The sequence below is a fragment of the Panthera tigris genome, chromosome A1 (genome assembly GCF_018350195.1).
Source record: "Panthera tigris isolate Pti1 chromosome A1, P.tigris_Pti1_mat1.1, whole genome shotgun sequence".
NCBI lineage: Eukaryota > Metazoa > Chordata > Mammalia > Carnivora > Felidae > Panthera > Panthera tigris.
In genome coordinates, this window is record NC_056660.1 from 142,044,409 (window position 1) to 142,062,351 (window position 17,943).

Consider the following 17,943-nt stretch of genomic DNA (forward strand, 5'->3'; position numbering starts at 1 on the left):
GTTTGTTCTTCTAAAACACTTATCTGGATGAGACCAAGAGCCTTCCTCTGTTAAGGAGCAGGAGTCCGGGGACCTGGAAAGAAGCATTTTCCCTTCCCCTGTGTGACGTGACTCCTCTACTCTCACAGAGAGCATTTGTACTCACACATCGGAGCTGGAGGCCCAGTTCCAAAACTGACAATTTACCACAATATATTTCCCTCTGCACTGGGGACACTTCTTGTATTAGCCTGTCAGTCCTCTGGTATCCTTTGAACACTTGAGAGAAAGCCAACAGCTTACTGGGGCTTTTTCCAAAAGACATATTTGCTACTAAAAAGTGATTTCCACACACATCCTTGCCTCCCTTGATCAGGAGATAATTACTAGGCTGTTAAAGCTGTTGGAGCTGGGGGCTGGCATAGCAAAGTATGTGCTGCTGTAAGAGTGCCAGAAGGAGCCCAGAAAGCCGCTGGATTCGCATTCCCCCCGACCCCCTCCACTCTTGCAAGCTTCCCAGAGGTCAGAGCATCCAAGTTCCCACAGACACAGTGCCGGTCTCCTTGGCTGGAGGGCCTGGGTCAGACATCTGCTCCCCTGCTGATGGCCGCTTTCCTACTTCATCCAGCCCAAATCCCTTCCAGAGGTTCAAATGATGTGAGTTCTATGGAGACTGGAATTCTTCCGCCATGGAATAGAGGAATTTATTCATTATTTCAACAAATATGTGTCTGCTCTGTACCTGGTGCCATACCAGGAACTGATTTCATTCCATTCAATGACTGCTCACTGAGAACCTACTAAGTACTGGAAACTGCTGCGGGGCCACTCTGGACAGGAAAGGAGCACTGGGTCTAGTACGGGCCTCTTCATTGATTCAGTGCCCTGACTCTCCCACCTGAGGGCAATGGGCAGAACCAGAAAGGGCGCCTGGTACTCCTGGTGAGTATAAGCAGAGTGCCTGAAAGACTCTAAGACTCGTTAGCCATTAACGTTTGGTGAATAAAAAAGAAATGCCTTTTTTTTTTAAGTTTGTTAATTTTGAGAGAGAGTGACAGAGAGAGAGAGAGAGAATTCAAGTGGGGGAGAGGCAGAGAGAGAGAGAGGAAGAGAGACACAATCCCAAGCAGGGTCCAGACTGTTGCACAGAGCCTGACATGGGGCTTGAACCCACGAACTGTGAGATCATGACCTGAGCTGAAGTCAGACACTGAACCGACTGAGCTACCAAGGTGCCCCGAGAAACACCCTTTAGTCTCACGAAGCTCACCCAAGATATAAGAAGAGTTAGAATCTTGCAAAAAGAAACAGAAATACCAGGGGAGAGATTATCTCTCAGGATTAGTAAACGTTCAAGTAGATGTGACCAAAATGTGGAATGAAAAGCAAAAGAGTGTTTCACTTCAACTCTGGGAGAATTTTTTAAATCAAAGCTAGTTCATTCCTCCTTTCTTCCCTTGCCAGCCCCTCCATGCCCACCTACCGTTGAGGGTAGAGGACTTGGTCATTGCAGTCACACAGGTTCTCGTGAGGAAGAAAGCAGAGGGTACATTCGAGGACAGGGAGGTTGGCAAGTGCCTAACTCTCACGTGGCTCACAAGAGATGGAAACCATGGAGACACCCTAACTGCTGAGAGGAAAGGGTGAGAGCATGGAGGGTCAGGGAAATCTCTTGACATGGCAGGTAATTAATACACTAAAACCAACAACCAAAGCAGAAATGGAAGCTGTAATTACCCAAATGCTTTTAAAGAGTGGATCCTAGAGAAGAGGCAAAGATGGGTGGTTTCTGCTTGCGCCCATGCTGATGGCTGGGTGAGGACAGGTCCCTCAGATGGCAGATTCGGTGGGGCTGACTAGAGCTGCCTGTCCGCACCTCCCCAACTCCCGGCTCCATCCCCAGTCTCTCTCTGAGCTGGGAAGACCCGCCAAGTGTCCCACGTGTCCTCAGAGCTCTAGGTCAAATCTCCCATAAAATCAAGGCCCCTTGAGGGTGGAGACTGTATCTTCAAGTTCCTTTTAAATTACTTAGTACTTAGAGCCCCACACATATTGGTTGAGTGACTTGATTTTTCTCTGCAACATTCCTGCACCTGCCGACCAGAGACCACTGGAAAACGATACGCAGACAAACCAAGTAGGAAAGAGAGAGAATGACAGTGTGTGCAGGTAAATATATAGGGTCAACATGCCTGTGTCCTCTCATTAGGAAAGCGGCCAGGTGAGCTGGAAAGTCCATTTGAAGCACATTATAAAGTTTTGGCTATCACCGGCGGTACCGCCAGGCTCTGGGGGCTCGGGTCCGCGTTCACCCCTACATATGAAGCCTCTGGGACCTCTAGGCAGCGCCCACAAGGAGCCCTTCAAGAGAACACCTCTTTGCTGCTGGGCAAAGGGCAGCTCTGGATAGGTGTGAAGAGCCTGGACTCTGGAATCCCAGCTCGCCACTTCCAAGCTGTGTAGCCTTGGGCAAATGACTTTTCTAAAGCTCACTTTACTTCTCTGTAAAATAGGAATAATGCTGCCACCGACCTTCTTGGGGTTTCTGCGAGGACTAAACGGCCCAATGCAAAGTGCCACGCCAGAGCCTGGCACAAAATAGAGGGAAAATATGGTAGCCATTACGGTTACCATTATTATTTTTATCGTAAAATCTACTCTGAAGTTATCCTCCTCGCTACGACCCTACTGTGTAACTTAGGGACTTAGAAGAGACGACAACAAAAAAGCTAACCGGTGCTCGGAGGGAGCAGAAAGCAGTAACAGAGTCACAGTGCCCCCGACATACACAGCAATTCTGCATCCAAAGGATGTCAGGAGGCTGTTAATAGGCGAGACGTTTACAGATCAACTTCTGCATACAACAAACTGAATCAGGCACCACCAGGGAAATAATAATATCTTACTAACAGCTAACATCTGTTGAGATGCCCGCCCCCCCCTTCAGAAGCTTACAGGAAACAAAGCGTGGTTTCCGGGTTGCCCCCCCTCCTCTGCATTCATTATACTATTGACGCCTCCAACATCTTCTATGCATGTAACTGGATTTTTCAAAATTTGTCTGTAGGTGCTTGTGGCCATATCACAGAAAGCTGCCAGGCAGCCACTCCTCCTCATGCTGTTCTCTGCAGATGGCTGCCAGCATAGCCCTCTACCCTTATGCCATTGCATTCCAGCCTCTTAGATTTGCCTCATTATTCTTGACTGTCAGCTTCTCCTGGATCCTGACTTAATCATGTGCCGTATTCACTAACGCCCAGAGCTCTTGTGGCATCTGGAATGTGATAAGTATGGCTTCGGTAGCTTCCTCCAAGTCAGACCACTAGAAAATGGGCCATGGATCGGAAGCTAGACAAGATGTTAACTCAAAGGGGTAGGCATCCCTGACAACTCTTAAGGCTTAAATCGTTCCATGTAAGACTTCACCAGCTGGCCCACTCTTGCCATGCTTGCTCCCCCGCTCCCTGTCACTACCAATCAGCTATTCTTCCTCGAGTCTCTTGTAACTGTGCACAGGCAGAAAGCAGGGCCATGAAGACGGGCAGTGGTTGAGGACAATAAAGTGAGCACAGAGCATTCCTGGTGGGGTGTGGTGGGGGGTGGGGGTGCGGTGGGGAACAAGAGGGTGGTGGAAATGAGGCCAGAGAAAATCTACTCTGGAAAGCATTAAGCTAATGGACTTCAGAGCATCTAATCTGTGGGGGGAGATAAAATAGAAATATTGGAGAGATTAAATAATTCAGTGCTGAGCATGCTGTCCACACTGTGTTCCTAAGCAGCTGGTGGTGCCTAGATTCTTTCAGATAACACATCTTCATCAGTTGGCTTCCAAGTAGAGTCAGCCCCATGAAAGTGTCCTTCCATAAAACTAACCCATGCCAGCTCCCTGGGGTCCAGACTCAGTGAAAATGGTACGTTTCTCTTCTATAACTTATCATCAAGGAGGCAGTGACTTCTCATTGGGGATAAGCAAGTGTTTCAAACCAGAAGAAGCCTAAGCCCAGAGTTTGTGAAGTGTAGACCGTTCTAGGACTTTCAGCTGACCCCCACCCTTCTGGTTCTAGAAGGAGGAGGAGTCCTTTAAATATATTTGAGGAACGTGAAAGTGTTAAAGGGGTGAGGATGCCAATAATGTGGACCCTCTTCCCGAAGGTCAAGGTGACCTTGAGTGAGGCAAAGAGACATAACAAAGTGAATCGAAGAACTGAAGGGATGAGAACAAAATAACTTTCTTTCCCACATACTTAAAAAAACAACAACAACAACAAACCTTAATTATTATTCAGCCTTAAAAAAGAATGAAATCTTGCCATTTACAATGACATAAGTGGAGCTGGAGAATATAATGCTAAGTGAAATAAGTCAGAGAAAGACAAATACCCTATGATTTCACACATATGTGGACTTTAAGAAACAAAACAAACGAGCAAAGGGGAAAAAAGAGAGAGAGAGAAACCAAGAAACAGCCCCTTAATTATAGAAAACACAATGAGGGTTACCAGAGGGGAGGTGGGAGGGAGGATGGGCTAAGGGATTATGGAGGGCACTTGTCGTGATGAGCACCAGGTGTTGTACAAATGCGTTGAGTCACTGTATTGCACTCCTGAAACTAATATTACACTATATGTAAACTAACTGGAATTAAAATTAAAACTTAAAAAAAAAAACACCTTAATTATAAAACATTCCAAGCACACACCAAAAAGTAGACTGAATAGCATAATATAATAGCATAATACCAAGGTACCCAACACCAACTCCAACCATTATCCACTTATGGCCAATCTTCTATCTTTCCCTGCCTTTCCCTCCTCCTCACATTGTTTCAAAGCAAATCCCAGCCATCATAACATTTCACCTGTAAATATTTTAGTATATATATCTCTAAAAGATAAGGATTCTTTAAAAAAAACATAATCACAATACTAGTATCACATTAATAATGATTTAATGAGCAAAGATGAGCAATGTTCCCTAGAATATTAACAATAATTCCCTAATGGCTTCACATATCCAGGGCTATGGTCTGAATGTTTATATACCCTCCAAATTCATATGTCTAAATCCTAACCCCTAAAGAAAGGGGTGGCACACTTAAGTCATGAGAGTGGAGTCCTCATGGATGGGTTAGTGCTTTATAAAAGAGGTTCCAGGGAGATTCCTTCCCCTTCCACCATGTGAGGGCACAGCAAGAAGATAATGGCTATGCATCAGGAAGTGTAGGCTGTAACCATGCTGGTACCTTGAACTTGGACTTCCTGGCCACCAGAACTGTGAGAAATAAATCTCTGTTGTTTATGAGCTACCTAGACTGTGGTATTTTGTTACGGCAGCCTGAAGAGACAAAGATATCCAGTCAGTGTTCCAATGTCTGCTGTCGCATGGTTTTTAAGACACTTTTGTAATGAGGCCTGCATTTGGCTCCGGGGTGGCTGGAAGGACACCCTCCTAGTGCTTGTAGCTGGCTCGGGGCAGCCCAGCATGCTCACAGAGCACATCCTGTACTGGGTGGAGTAAGATTCATTTCATGTTGCGTTTATACCTCCCAGCACAGAGAAGCACTCCTATTAAAGTATTTCCCCGATATCCGGAGCCACAGGCAACTTCAGAAAGCCAAATAGTTTTGAAGGCCACAAGGGACAAATCTCACTTCAGCCTCCAGGACCGCTCAGCACTCAGCATCAGCTGACGCCTCCGCTCTGTTTGCAATGTCACTGGAGGCAACCAGGATAGCCCCTGTGGCCCTCTCTGCTTGGGCCAACGGTGTCCCGGCTGACACTTCCATTGGATGGTGAATAAGGTGGGGCACACAGAAAGTCACCAATCAATGTTAGCAATTCCACGTGCCCTGCTTTTGACCTTCACAACTAGTCAGAGTTAAAATGTTGATGAGCGCTAAAGGCTTCCATCTTAGGCAACGGATTTGCAACACAGACATGTGTAAATTACAAACTATGTTGCAGGCACTAGGCTGGGAGGGATACAAAGCTGAATGGACAGATGGCCAGGTGCCTGTCTTTGAGAGGTGTGGAATCTAACAAAAATGTGCATGCATAAGCCTGTCATAATGGGCAAGAGGGGCAAATAAAATGTTGAGTGGGCACCGATGGAGAAGCAATTAGTATTTAATTCTGCCAGGAAAGATGGTGCAGGCACTGGCTGGAATGGCATTACCGGGGAAGGTTATGTTTGAACTGGATCTCAAAGGATAAGCCAGATTTCCCCAGGCAGAGGAAGGCAAGAATGGGCGCTCAAGGCAAGGGGAGCCGCATGAGGAAAAGCACGGAGGCAGGAAAGCCTGTGGCACCCAGGGGGACGGGAAGAACACAGCATGGCTGAGCATGAAAGCCAGTACAGGGCAGGGGCAGGAAACGGGGTGGGACAATGTGGCTGTGCAGCCCTGGGCAAGGCCCCCACACTGCGGACTTGAGCCTGGCTCTGTTCTGGAGCGGGCACTGGAGGCTCAATGAAGGACGCTAAGCAGGCAAATGAGTCCACTGGGGGAGGATTTCAGGCCCACCTCCAGCCAGAGGGGGAAGCATCTGGTACCAGATTTTTCACATATATCACGGGTGACTCTCTCGTATGTCTAGACTGAGGGCCAGTCCCATGGAGGAGCTGGAAGGAGTAAGGAACAACAGGGAGACAGATAATTCTGGGGCATGTTCAGGGAGAAGGGTAGGGGCTGTCAGGTCTGGCTCAGCTCCCACAATCAGAAGCGCATCTTGCCTTTTGGCTGGAGCTGAGAGATCCATGCTGCAGTCAGGCTAAGGCCAGCCAGAGCCCCAGGAGCAGGCTTGACACCAGGCAGGAGTGACCCTGCAGCTGTTTGGTACAGGCCATCTGGCCACTCACTGACTATGTGCCTTTACCCCTGCGTTCCTGCTCTGATAATTGTGCCCTAGCAACCTGCCATTAGACTTGGGGCCTGCCTTGCTCTCCCCACAGCAGGCCTACAGGCCTGGCCCTAACCTCCATCCCATTGACACATTTCTCAAAGCTGCCTGCCTGCCTAGCCCACTGATTTCGGCTGTCCCCAGGAGCCCCAGTCTCAGAGAAGAATCAGAGGCAGCTGAATGTTGGCAGGAGGTATAGACTGCATTAGAAGGACCTTTCTTTGGACCCTTCTCATCAAACCTTGATCCGGTGGCCCAGCATGGTGAGCACCCCACCAGACCTTTGATTTGGCAGAGAGTGGTCCATCTGCTGTCCCAGAAGAAAAGGCGCTGCTCCCTAGCTTATCCTTAGCAAACTTAGCTCTTATAATCTCCATTCACGTCTCGAGCGTCCTGTCACCCTCATGCCTCGCTGGCCCCCTGAGATCTCCCACCAAGGCAGAACGCTTATTTGTCTTGTCTTCAAGTGCTCAGAGTAGGACTGTCATTTCTCCTTTGGGGACAAGCACAGACAGAGCTTACCATGCAGGGAGTCAGGACAGGAGGGGAAATAGGAATGGAAGCGATTACATTTAAACCCCAAACCGGCATTCTGATCTCATGAACTTCTAGTACCACTAGTGTAAGTACTTCCCGGAGAACTCGGTCGTGCAAACACAGGTTGAAGCAGCATAGTGAAAACTCCGTGCTTTGAACGGAAAAATGAAGCCGGTGCCTGTGAGTTAATTTGTTTCTCATTTGCTTTGGAAAGAGACAGTCTAGAGAGTCTGGAAGCCCACATTCCATAGCAGAAAAGCAGACCAGATTTCTGCTGACAGCAGGGTTTTGTCTGTTTTTGCCACGTGAGCTCATTTTCTGAGTGACACTCTACGCTGTTCTAATTCTAGACACCAACAGAACTGCACCTTCAATCACGAAACTGTAATTAGCACACAGCTTTGCGGGTTTATTTAGGACACGTTTTCAGAAAAACACAAGGCCTTCCTGCCGCAGTGAGTGCTACCGGGGACTATATTAGTTAAACCTCTTCAATCAGGACCTGTGCTTGGCCTTCCTGTGCTTCGGGAGTTTCGGGAACTTTCAGTGGCCGACTCCTCTGTTCAGTTGTGTCAGAAAATGACTGTGGTTAGACTTCTCCCAAGCTCTCAAACGCCTTGAACCTTTGACATAGTGTTGTTTGCATAAACTTCTTCCCACACAGACAGCTTCACACAGCATAACAACTTAGCAATACAAGAAGAGTGAGGTAAATCTCTGCATAAGATTCAGGTCCTCAAGTGTTGGGTTCAATTACAAACTTGAGGGGTGCTAGGGTGGCTCTGTCGGTTAAGCGTCCGACTTCGGCTCAGGTCATGATCTCATGGTTTGTGGTTTGAGCCCCACGTTGGGCTCTGGGCTGACAGCTCAGAGCCTGGAGCCTGCTTCGGATTCTGTGTCTCCCTCTGTCTTTCTCTGTCCCTCCCCTGCTTGTGCTCTCTTTCTCTCTCTCTCAAAAATAAATAATCGTTGAAAAAAACAACCTCGAAAAACATGTCTGGAATTGTAGGGTGATAAACCTCCTTGTGGGAGCAGCAGGAGTACAGTAAGGAAGTGCCATCTGACACGTATTACACATTGCCACCTACATTATTTTAGATGGCATCTGTCCAACCAGACTGTACCTTTTTTGAGGTGAGCATCTGTATATTATCCTTGCCTTGTCCACATTTCCTAGCAGTGTGAAACAACAATGCTCAGTAATATTTGCTGATTAAATAATTGAGGACACACATCGATAGCCTGGAACTTTTTTTGGGGTGGGGGCTGTTCTTTTGGTTAGTGGGATTCTGTTCTGGGTAGTGAAAATGCTTCCCTCATTCCCTCCCCGAGAACATCAATTCTATCGAGGACACAATCAAACTAGCAGTATAAACTGGGAGGACCCTGAAATTCATCCTAGGAGGCCACTGAAGAGTTAATTTAGTTCTGATAAGAGAATTATGAGGCAAGGCTATAAGGATTACACACAATAGATTTATAACAAAGGTTTTTTTTTTTTTTTTTTTTTTTTTTTTTTTTTAGGACAAAAGCAGTGACTGGGGACATTTCAGATGAAGAAATAACCATGTTAACCTCACTGCTTTCTAAACATTTGCATCTGTGAACTGCAGAGGCTCAACATAAAGCAGATTGCCTCTATCCACTGAAAGCCATTCTGGCATGTGAAATTTCTCCTGCATAAAGCAAAACAGATGTGTGAGGTGAGAAAGCAAACTCTCTTCTGGGTGTATCAGCATTTGGAATTCTATCGTTATCTCAAAAACTATATATTGTGTGAAGTGATGAATATGCAATCTTGACCATACAAGATTTGAGTCTCAGAGATTTGAGTCTCTGAAAACTCAATATCAAAAGCAGACGCTGAATATCTGAAAAACACTAATTATTAAAGCAGACAAAAAAAAAAAAAAAACAAACCCAGTATATTCACATTTCATCCACGGTTTCTTTTTCTCTTTTCTCTTTTAAACTGGAAGGATATCTGCCAACTGAACTAATCCTGCACCAGAGATTACATATCCAGAATTTTTGGCCGAGTGCTGCCTGGAAGATATGAATTCAGAGCCACTTGACTGTTTAAGTGATTGGAAAAAGTGCCACATCCTTGTAAGCAGTAAAGAGTACCCCAGGGTCATAGGCATATGCGCTGCATATTGGAATCCCTAAGCAAATCAATTTGGAAACAGGAAAGTGCTCCAAGACCATCCCCCCTTCAAGGTGCGGGGTATTTACAGCATTGACAGAGTGGTACGCAAGTGCTTGGCTGTCTGCTAGGTCCTGGGAAGTGCACAAGTGAAGCAAAGATAACAGAACAGGCACTGAGCTGAGGAGGGAAACCAGTGTCCTGCAGGGCAGGCCTCCCTAATGTTAAGAGAAGAGTATTCACAGTGGAGAGGAGAGGAGAGTAGACAAGCTCCTCATGGAGCAACGAGTCTGAAACCAGGCTGGGAAAGTAGTTGAAGGAAACTTCAAACTTGATGTACATGTTAAAAACAACAACAACAACAACAAAAACCATACACATATATAGATAGATAGACAGACAGGGAATGGTAAAAAACAGTCAAGATCAACTTGGTAGAAATGATTAAAGTAACCCCAAATATTTGATATGGTCGTATTACAGAAACAAAGTCAAAGTCAGTTTCCCTAGTGTAGTGGTTATCACATTCTCCAGAAACAGAGTCAAAGGAACATTCTGTTCAAACACATGCTGGTGCACACGCCCAGCACCCACAATTAGATGTAGCATTAGATGAAGCTTAGAGGGCTCAAGATTGTCCAGGGTGCATATGAGTTTAATAATAATTGCTGATGGTGATAAGTTTATAAATTATGACTGTACCTAGAAGAAACAAGTAAACATATTTCCACTAATACTTTTTCTACTCTTGCAGGAATACACAAAATTCTGTGTTATTTAATTATGCAAATTAGCCTTTAGATACAGCCTCTACCTGAAGCCACCCAGGCATTTATTTATCACTTAAGAAAACCCCACAACAGTGATTTGTACTCTAAAATAATAGGATCATACAGTATCATACGAATCTCTACTGTTTCTCATTTTGTATTTACTATGAGTATCAGCAAAAGACAGAGTTCTGTTTATCTTCTTCTGATTTCACTAAGTAGAATATATTTTCTGCCATCACATTCTGATGCAGGTTTCCCCTGCTACTGAAAAGCAGAGCGATTCCATGAAACCTTTCACAAGCTGAAGTAGCATAAATCAAAGAAGTAATTACCACTCATTTACCTGGAAAATTTTTTGAGTGTTCCAAGCTCAAAATATAACGTCTCAGGCTTTTCTGATACCTTAGGACACATCTTGCTAATGATGCACAGAATAAATCGCAATAAAGCACAGATGCTCACAGACGCAGCTCAAAGCTAGGCGGCAACCTGATGGCTCAGGTGCTGAGTGTGGTTCCCGGGGAAGGAGCTTGGTGGGCCCACTCTCCCTGCCCAGGGTGCGTTCTGCCTGTAGGAGACCTCGCTGCAAAGCAAATGCCAAATGCTATTCTCGATTTTCACCTTTCTTCGTAAAAGTGAAAACCCTCTTCGGACTTCTTCTGGCTCCTGAAAACGGGTACTAAAGTACGTCATTGGTAAAAGTGAAGCGGCGAAACAGGAATTTTGGAAAGCAGGGGATATCTATTCAAAACCGCTTGAGTGAGGAAAAAGAATTATAAAATGCAAGTATCAAACAGTCTCCAATAAATCACTCAGATAGTAATCCCTTTAAATAGAAAGAGCTCCCAATATGGGTTATATGAATAAACAAAGGCTCCCCATTGCAAAAGGTTGATAGAGTGTTCTCACATTGAATTTCGCGACCACTTCCTCTCTTTCACTGATTGGCAGCATTGTCTGAGATGTCTGTACCCCCGCCACCTCTGAAGGAAAAGATACAGAGCAAAAATGTTCATTGTTAATGAAAGGGGTTGGCATCTTAATAACCGGATGCCATCTCCATTTGGAGTCTATATAGGTTTTCAGCATGATCGACACTTAAATCAGGCTGGAATTATACATAACTCCGTGCATATATTTCAACTGTGATTAAGTTCTTTTTCTATGTACATGTGCAATCTCTTATGAAATATTCTTAAAAGCAACCCAATAAGGAAGAAGAATGAGGTTGTGGTTCAAGACAGATCCTCGATGAAGCAGTGAAGAGATATCGAGCCAGTCAGTCCCCCTAGGTGGCGTTGAGCTATCTGCCACTGCATAAGGCCATCGTGCCTGACTCAAATATTCTCCCCACCAGAAATGACCTAGCCCCTCTTTTAAGGCCTAGTTAAAACCCAATCTCTTCTGAAATCTTCTGAGAACTTTATTTAGGAATATTCCTCTCGTTATGTAATATCTCACCTATTCTTTATTTTCTCTAGTTCTCAGTGGCTCTTCAGCATCCACTGTTGTGTATTACCAGTTTTTGTGAAATAGATCTACATTTTATTTCCCTGATTCATTTATATGCTCTTTGAAGAAACTTTGAAGAAACCTAAGAAACTCTGGGTTATACTCTTCCTGCCCCTGTAGCAACCTTCCTCAAAATATGGTCCCTGTATCATTAGAACTGCCAAATTGTTTGATCGAAAGATAGCTTCAGAGATCCTCAAGGGGTGTGGAAGGAGGGCTCAGGAAGCTGCATTTTTAAATGCTGCCCAGGTGATTCTTAGGCACTATAAAGACTGAGGAGCCCTAGATACAAGAATAGGGGAGTGCTGTGAATGTAATCAGTCCCAGGAAGTATTTGTTGAATATAGAGAGGAACACAAAAAGCTGCAAGCCAAACCAAGATTACAACAAAAACAAACAAACCAAACAACAACAACAACAACAACAAATCACATATAAAACTAAAGGTGCTAGGTACTCAGGCCAGTCCCTAAAATATATACAGTTATATTCCTGAAGATATGTGGATGTCTCAGGGTATACATTTTTATCAGGACAACATTTCCAGTCTAGGAGATGCCTTATAATCTCATTAGACTGTGAATTGGTAAAGGGCAGGGACCCTGTGCCCTTCATTATTCTAATGCTTATGGGGCCCTGCAAAGAAGCTTGACAAAACTGATAAGTGAGCTTAATTCTTCAGCACAGTCCTCTGATTATGCCTCCAAAAGTCGCTGTTTGGCTACCTGAGAACACTTCCCTTCCTTGTGCCACTCTCCGTCCTGCCTACCCCCGCTCTACCCCTGCTCTGAGCACAGTTTTCTGGGCCCTGGATCTCCAGGTGTCTTTTCAAGGTCAAACGGAACCACACTTTGTGCAACTGGGGTTGGCTGAATTCTAAACCCATGCCCTTTGTCCCTTGGTGTTACTCCCGTGATTATGTGACTTACACAGCAAAAGGGGCTCTGTGGATACAATGGTCACTATCAGTGACCTCAAGATAGGGAGATTATCTGGGCTGCCTACCCTAATCCTGAGCCTTTTAAAAACAGTTTTCTCTGGCTCAGAGCACAAAAGTCAGGGAGATCATGGAAGGATTTCAACAAGAGGAAGGTTCTTGCTGTCTTTGAGATGGAGGGGATCACTGAGCAAGGGCCTGAGAACAGCCTCTGGAACAGCCTCTCTCTCTGCAGAGGTAATAGGAATCTCAGTCGTATAAGCACAAGCCACTGCGTCCTGCCAACAACCTGGCTGAGCCTGGCAGCGGAGCCGCCCTGGAGCTGCCAGGGGAGAGCCAAGCCTGACCGCCAGCTTGATGGTCGCCTTGTGAGAGCCTACGCAAGAGCCTGCCCAGACTTTTGACCTTGAGAACCGTGAGATAATAGAGGGGTGCTGTATTAAGTTGTAAAGTGTGTGGTGATTTGCTACACAGCAATAGATGAATACAGCAGCCCTTGGGGAATGTCCACAGCAGTCTTCTACCTGCCTCTCAGTGGCATCACTTCTCTACTTGGAGAGGCAAAGGAGGGCCTTGGTAGACCAGAAATAAATAGTGGCAATGGTTACTACTGGTGTCCTTGTTCGCCTACCCATTTGACCAACGGCTCCATACCTCCCTGTTTGTGCTGCCCTCCCCAGTCCTGCACATCGCCAACCCTTCCCTTCTGCCCTCTGGGCTTGAACTGAATCCTTTAAACTCCAGGACCCCACCCAGCTTTAACATAAGTACGAGAACTATAAATACACACCGTGCAAAACACCCGCACACAGCCCTGGAGCAATCAGCGGTGCACCTTTAATAATTAGATAACATGACCCGCACAAAATGGACTTGAACGGAAATGAGTCAAATTAAGATCTTTGACACACAACCACGGCTGCACCACTTGAGCATCCCTCCTTTCAGAAGTCCTACTTACCTTGCTTAAATTGGATGAATCCATCAAGCAAAACTGCTCTTTTTCCTTTTTCTTTTTTTAAAGATTTTATTTTTAAGTCCTCTCTACACCCAACGTGGGGCTTGAACTCAACCCCAAGATCAAGAGTCACATGCTCCACTGACTGAGCCAGCCAGGCACCCCCAAACCACTCTTATTTCTGAGCGATGGGAAATGATTTGCAAGTGCTTTGTTTGATCCCTTATCATGGCTAGCTCCTGCCCCTGCACCCTCCTCCCACCTTTCTCCTTAAGCAGCTTTGCTCAATCTTCATTTAAGGGCTAACTTTATTCTTTGTGCTTTGCACTGACTAGCTGTTTATATGTACCCCCCACCCACCACCCCAACTCCCTCCAGTTCTGTGGGGGCTTGGGTCACACCAGGCATCTTTGTATCTCCCCAGGCCTGCCCAGTGGACGTTCATTACTTGTTTGAGGAGTTCACTCTGAGCACCGAGTTGGACTTAGAGTTGAGATTTCCTTTGCTGCCAGGTTTGGGGCAGGGGCTTAAGATTCATTGTTCCAGGGACCTGGAGTCCTCCAACCCAGGAGATTGATAAGAACGGGGAGGAGAAGGAAGCCCCAGATGGAGAGGAGTCAGTGCCTGCCTTGCTTCCCACCCCTCAGCCAGCAGCAAACAGACTTGCTTCTCTAATTTGATCTTTTGTCTGCCTTGGCCAAGGCAGAGCATACTCCCTAAAGAGCAAGAATGAAACAATGCTGTTGCTGTTTCCAAGCAGAGGAAGAGTTGGGGGGGGAGGGTGTGAAGAAAGCATTTTCCTTGATTTATTTTTATAAATGTATGTTATGAGAGAAGTAGGCAAGAAGATGAAATATGCAGTACATTCTGAACTGTGAAGGAAAGAGTTTTTCTATAGTCTTTTAAAATCTTTTCTACTTTAGCTATTCACTCACTGAATCACTCAGCAAGCTCTGCATACACCGTGATTGGGGCATGTCTCACTTTGCACAACTCCCAGATGTGCCTGTCTTCTAAACCAGAGGGTCTCCAGGGCAGGGACCTGCGACAGCTCAACCCACACCCAGTTCATCCTCATGCCCCAATGCCTAGCACAGTGCCTGGAGGACAGCAAGAGCTCTGGCCATGGTGCTCGGCGGGCACCAGGGATTGAAAAGGGGCAGCGGATGTAGACAGGAGCAGAGGCTTGGGGCCAGGGGGCTAAATACTTCCAGGAGAAGGGGACAAAGAGCACTGATAAGTGTCATGGAAAGGCCAAGCCAGCTTATTCTGAAAAGGAGCCAAGGGATGTGGAAATTAGGAGGCCACTAGTAACCTACGGGGATGTTTGGGGAAGAGGGTAGTTTGCAGTTGGGTGAAAAGTAAATGGAAGAAACACTCAATGATGGACACAAAGAAACGTTTTAAAAATTCATCAAAATGTACATTGTTGCATGACTAGCGAAATAAACCACAGAATACTATACAGAATAAAGTAGCTCCATAGGAGGGTTCCTTGACCTCAGCATTACTGATATTTTGGGTGGACAGTTCTTTGTGGTGGCTGTCTTGTGCACTGAAAGACGTGCAACAGCATCCTTGACCCTGGCCGCTGCCTACAAGATGCCAGCAACATCACCACCACAGGCCGCGACCACCAAAAATGTCTCCAGAAATTATCAAATGTCCCGTGAGGGGCAAAAGTGCCCCCAGCTGAGAACCACTGCTCTATATGTACTGACTGGGAAAGATCTGCATTGAGTGGAAAACTTAGGTCACAAAAAAGTTGTTAATAAGCGGTCATTTATATGGAAGAAGTATTTTACACATGCATTCACCCACAGACACACACACACACACACACACACACACACACACACACACACTCCATATTATATAAGAAAGTACAACTACAGTGTCCGGAAGGACAAAACTATTAGTGGCAGCCATCTCTAAGGAGCAGACTAGGGCTGGGAGTCAGAGTGAATTTTGGCTTTATTTGTACTGTTTGTGTGGTTTTGTCTGTTTGTTGTTTTTTGTTTTTTGTTTTTTGTTTTAAAGAAAATGGAAATGTACTCGCTGTGAAAATTAGTCTGTAAGTGAATGGAAACTGAAGATCCGGAGAAAGTACATGTTAATTACTCCCTGACAAAGTTTAGAGAGGAAGTGAAATGTGGCCAGAATGAAAGGAAAGAATTTCTAGGATGTGGGAAAACTGAGCTAAATTCAGGCAAGTTACAACTTTGTATAAAGCATTATGAAGAGAGGGGTGGATAACTTCTAGAATGCTTCCACGTATTAGCTCAAAATTTCAACACTGCTTTGCCAGCAATGATTTTCCCACTATAGTTAAATATGCATGAAATGACAGAATTCCTCTTTCTGTTTTTCCATGGCATATTTCTTTAATTTGTGCTTCTTCTTCGGTGTACAGCTTTCTGTAACTGAAGTGCTGATACCATTATGGAAACTGTCACTCTTCAGAGTCGCAAAGACCTGAGAATAAAAGCTCACTTTGACTTGTGTTTGGTCTGGCATGGCTGAGTATGCTGCAGGAGTGTATTTGTTTTTCATTAATTTGTTTGTCATTTTTCTCCATGATCTATGGAACATTTATTTCCCCTGAAGCAAAAGGATCTGAAATGTCAGAAGTTTCTCTTGGTTCTGCTGGGGTAATGAATTGTTGAGAAAAAGAAATTTTTCTTATATGCTATTTGATTGTGGAAGGAGACATTTTGTGACCTTTTGCTATTTTACGGTGATAATGAATTTCCTGACAAACCTGGAAACTTTGGGCTTCTTTATTGAAATAATAAGATTTGAGGAATAACTTTGACCTAGACCTTTGCAGAATTAATCAAATACAGATTTGGGAAAAATTGATGAGTTTGGTCTTTACCGAGACACTCTAATTTATTTCTGTCACTGCGGCAGTAGACAGATCTACACCACATAAAAACATCAAACAATTAACTACAGACCTAAGTCCCTGGACAGAGACTGGTGGGAGGGGTATATGCTCAGAGACTTCCAGCCTGATCATACTGTTGCTTTATTTCCCTTTTATTTTCTCTTTTCCTCCTTCTTCTATTTTTAATTGCAAAAGTAATTCAAGCTTATAGAAAATCTGGCCTATGCTGAACAGAACTAAAAAGAAAATAAGAAATCATCCATAATCTCATTCTCCAAAGGTAATGGGCCATTAGAATGGATGATTCTAATCCTGTGTTTAATATGCCTATAATTTATAATTGAGATGATACTGAATATAAAATTTTATGTTCTTTGGTTTTTTTCTATTACATATGATGTTTTGTTTGTGATCTCTAAATGCTTTAAAGAAAGACTGCACTGAGTCCTTTTAGTATGTTCTTAAAAAAGGCCCCAATTCATGAGGAAAAAGAAGGAATAGATCTTCTTTGAAGTACTTTAGGAACATCAGATTGTCCCATTGTCTTCGTGCATGCGATTCAGTTTTCAGATTCTCTGACATTATAGACATGTTTACGCCTTTATGTTTGAAAGGTGAGGACAGAAAACAAGCTTGTTGAGTCAGGATGCCAGATGAGCTCACATAAGGATGCCAGGTGAGGGTGCTCTGTGTCTCTCAGATACAGTGACTGACCAACAGGTGTCACAGCTACTGCTTTGCCCGGCCAGACGGATGCATGGATGTCAACACCCATGCCAGAGTAACCTCTCTGCCATTTACATGGGCATGAGCATGGGGAAGACTCCTTCTTCTCCACAGAAGTAGAACCGTTAGTCACCTTGCTCATCTACTTATTCTCTCTGGGAGCTTGTTAGTTTGTCCACACCCATTCCCAATATTCTGCAAGATCTGAGAAGTACTTGAAAAGTGTCGGAACTCAATCCAACTTGGAGTCTCAGAGTCTACCTCATCTTTAGGTAGAAATAGTACCTTATTACTGAGTTGGTAACCACTTCCTGGGCGGGAGGTGAGGGGAGGGGTAGATGTTAAGTTCACTGCCATTTTTTGGAAGTTCAGATTTTCTTCCTGAATGCTGACAGAATGAGAACATCAGGAACAAAAGGAAAAAGGAACTGAGCTACTGAGCTGAGCTCTAAAATCTCCATGCCTTGCTGGACTGAACATATTGTGAATTTTTTTCATCAAACACCAGATTACTTTAGGATCAGAAAACAATTTGGTATTTAGATGATGAGAAAGATCATGTAAAATGGTATCCAGCTAGTCTAAATAG

The 17,943-nt window shown here is 44.8% G+C and overlaps 1 protein-coding gene across 3 annotated transcripts in view; it reads right to left on the minus strand.

Moving 5' to 3' along the window:
* Positions 1 to 17,943, minus strand: part of ARSB (arylsulfatase B) — a 167,685-nt gene that overhangs the window by 24,937 nt on the left and 124,805 nt on the right. The window lies entirely within an intron of this gene.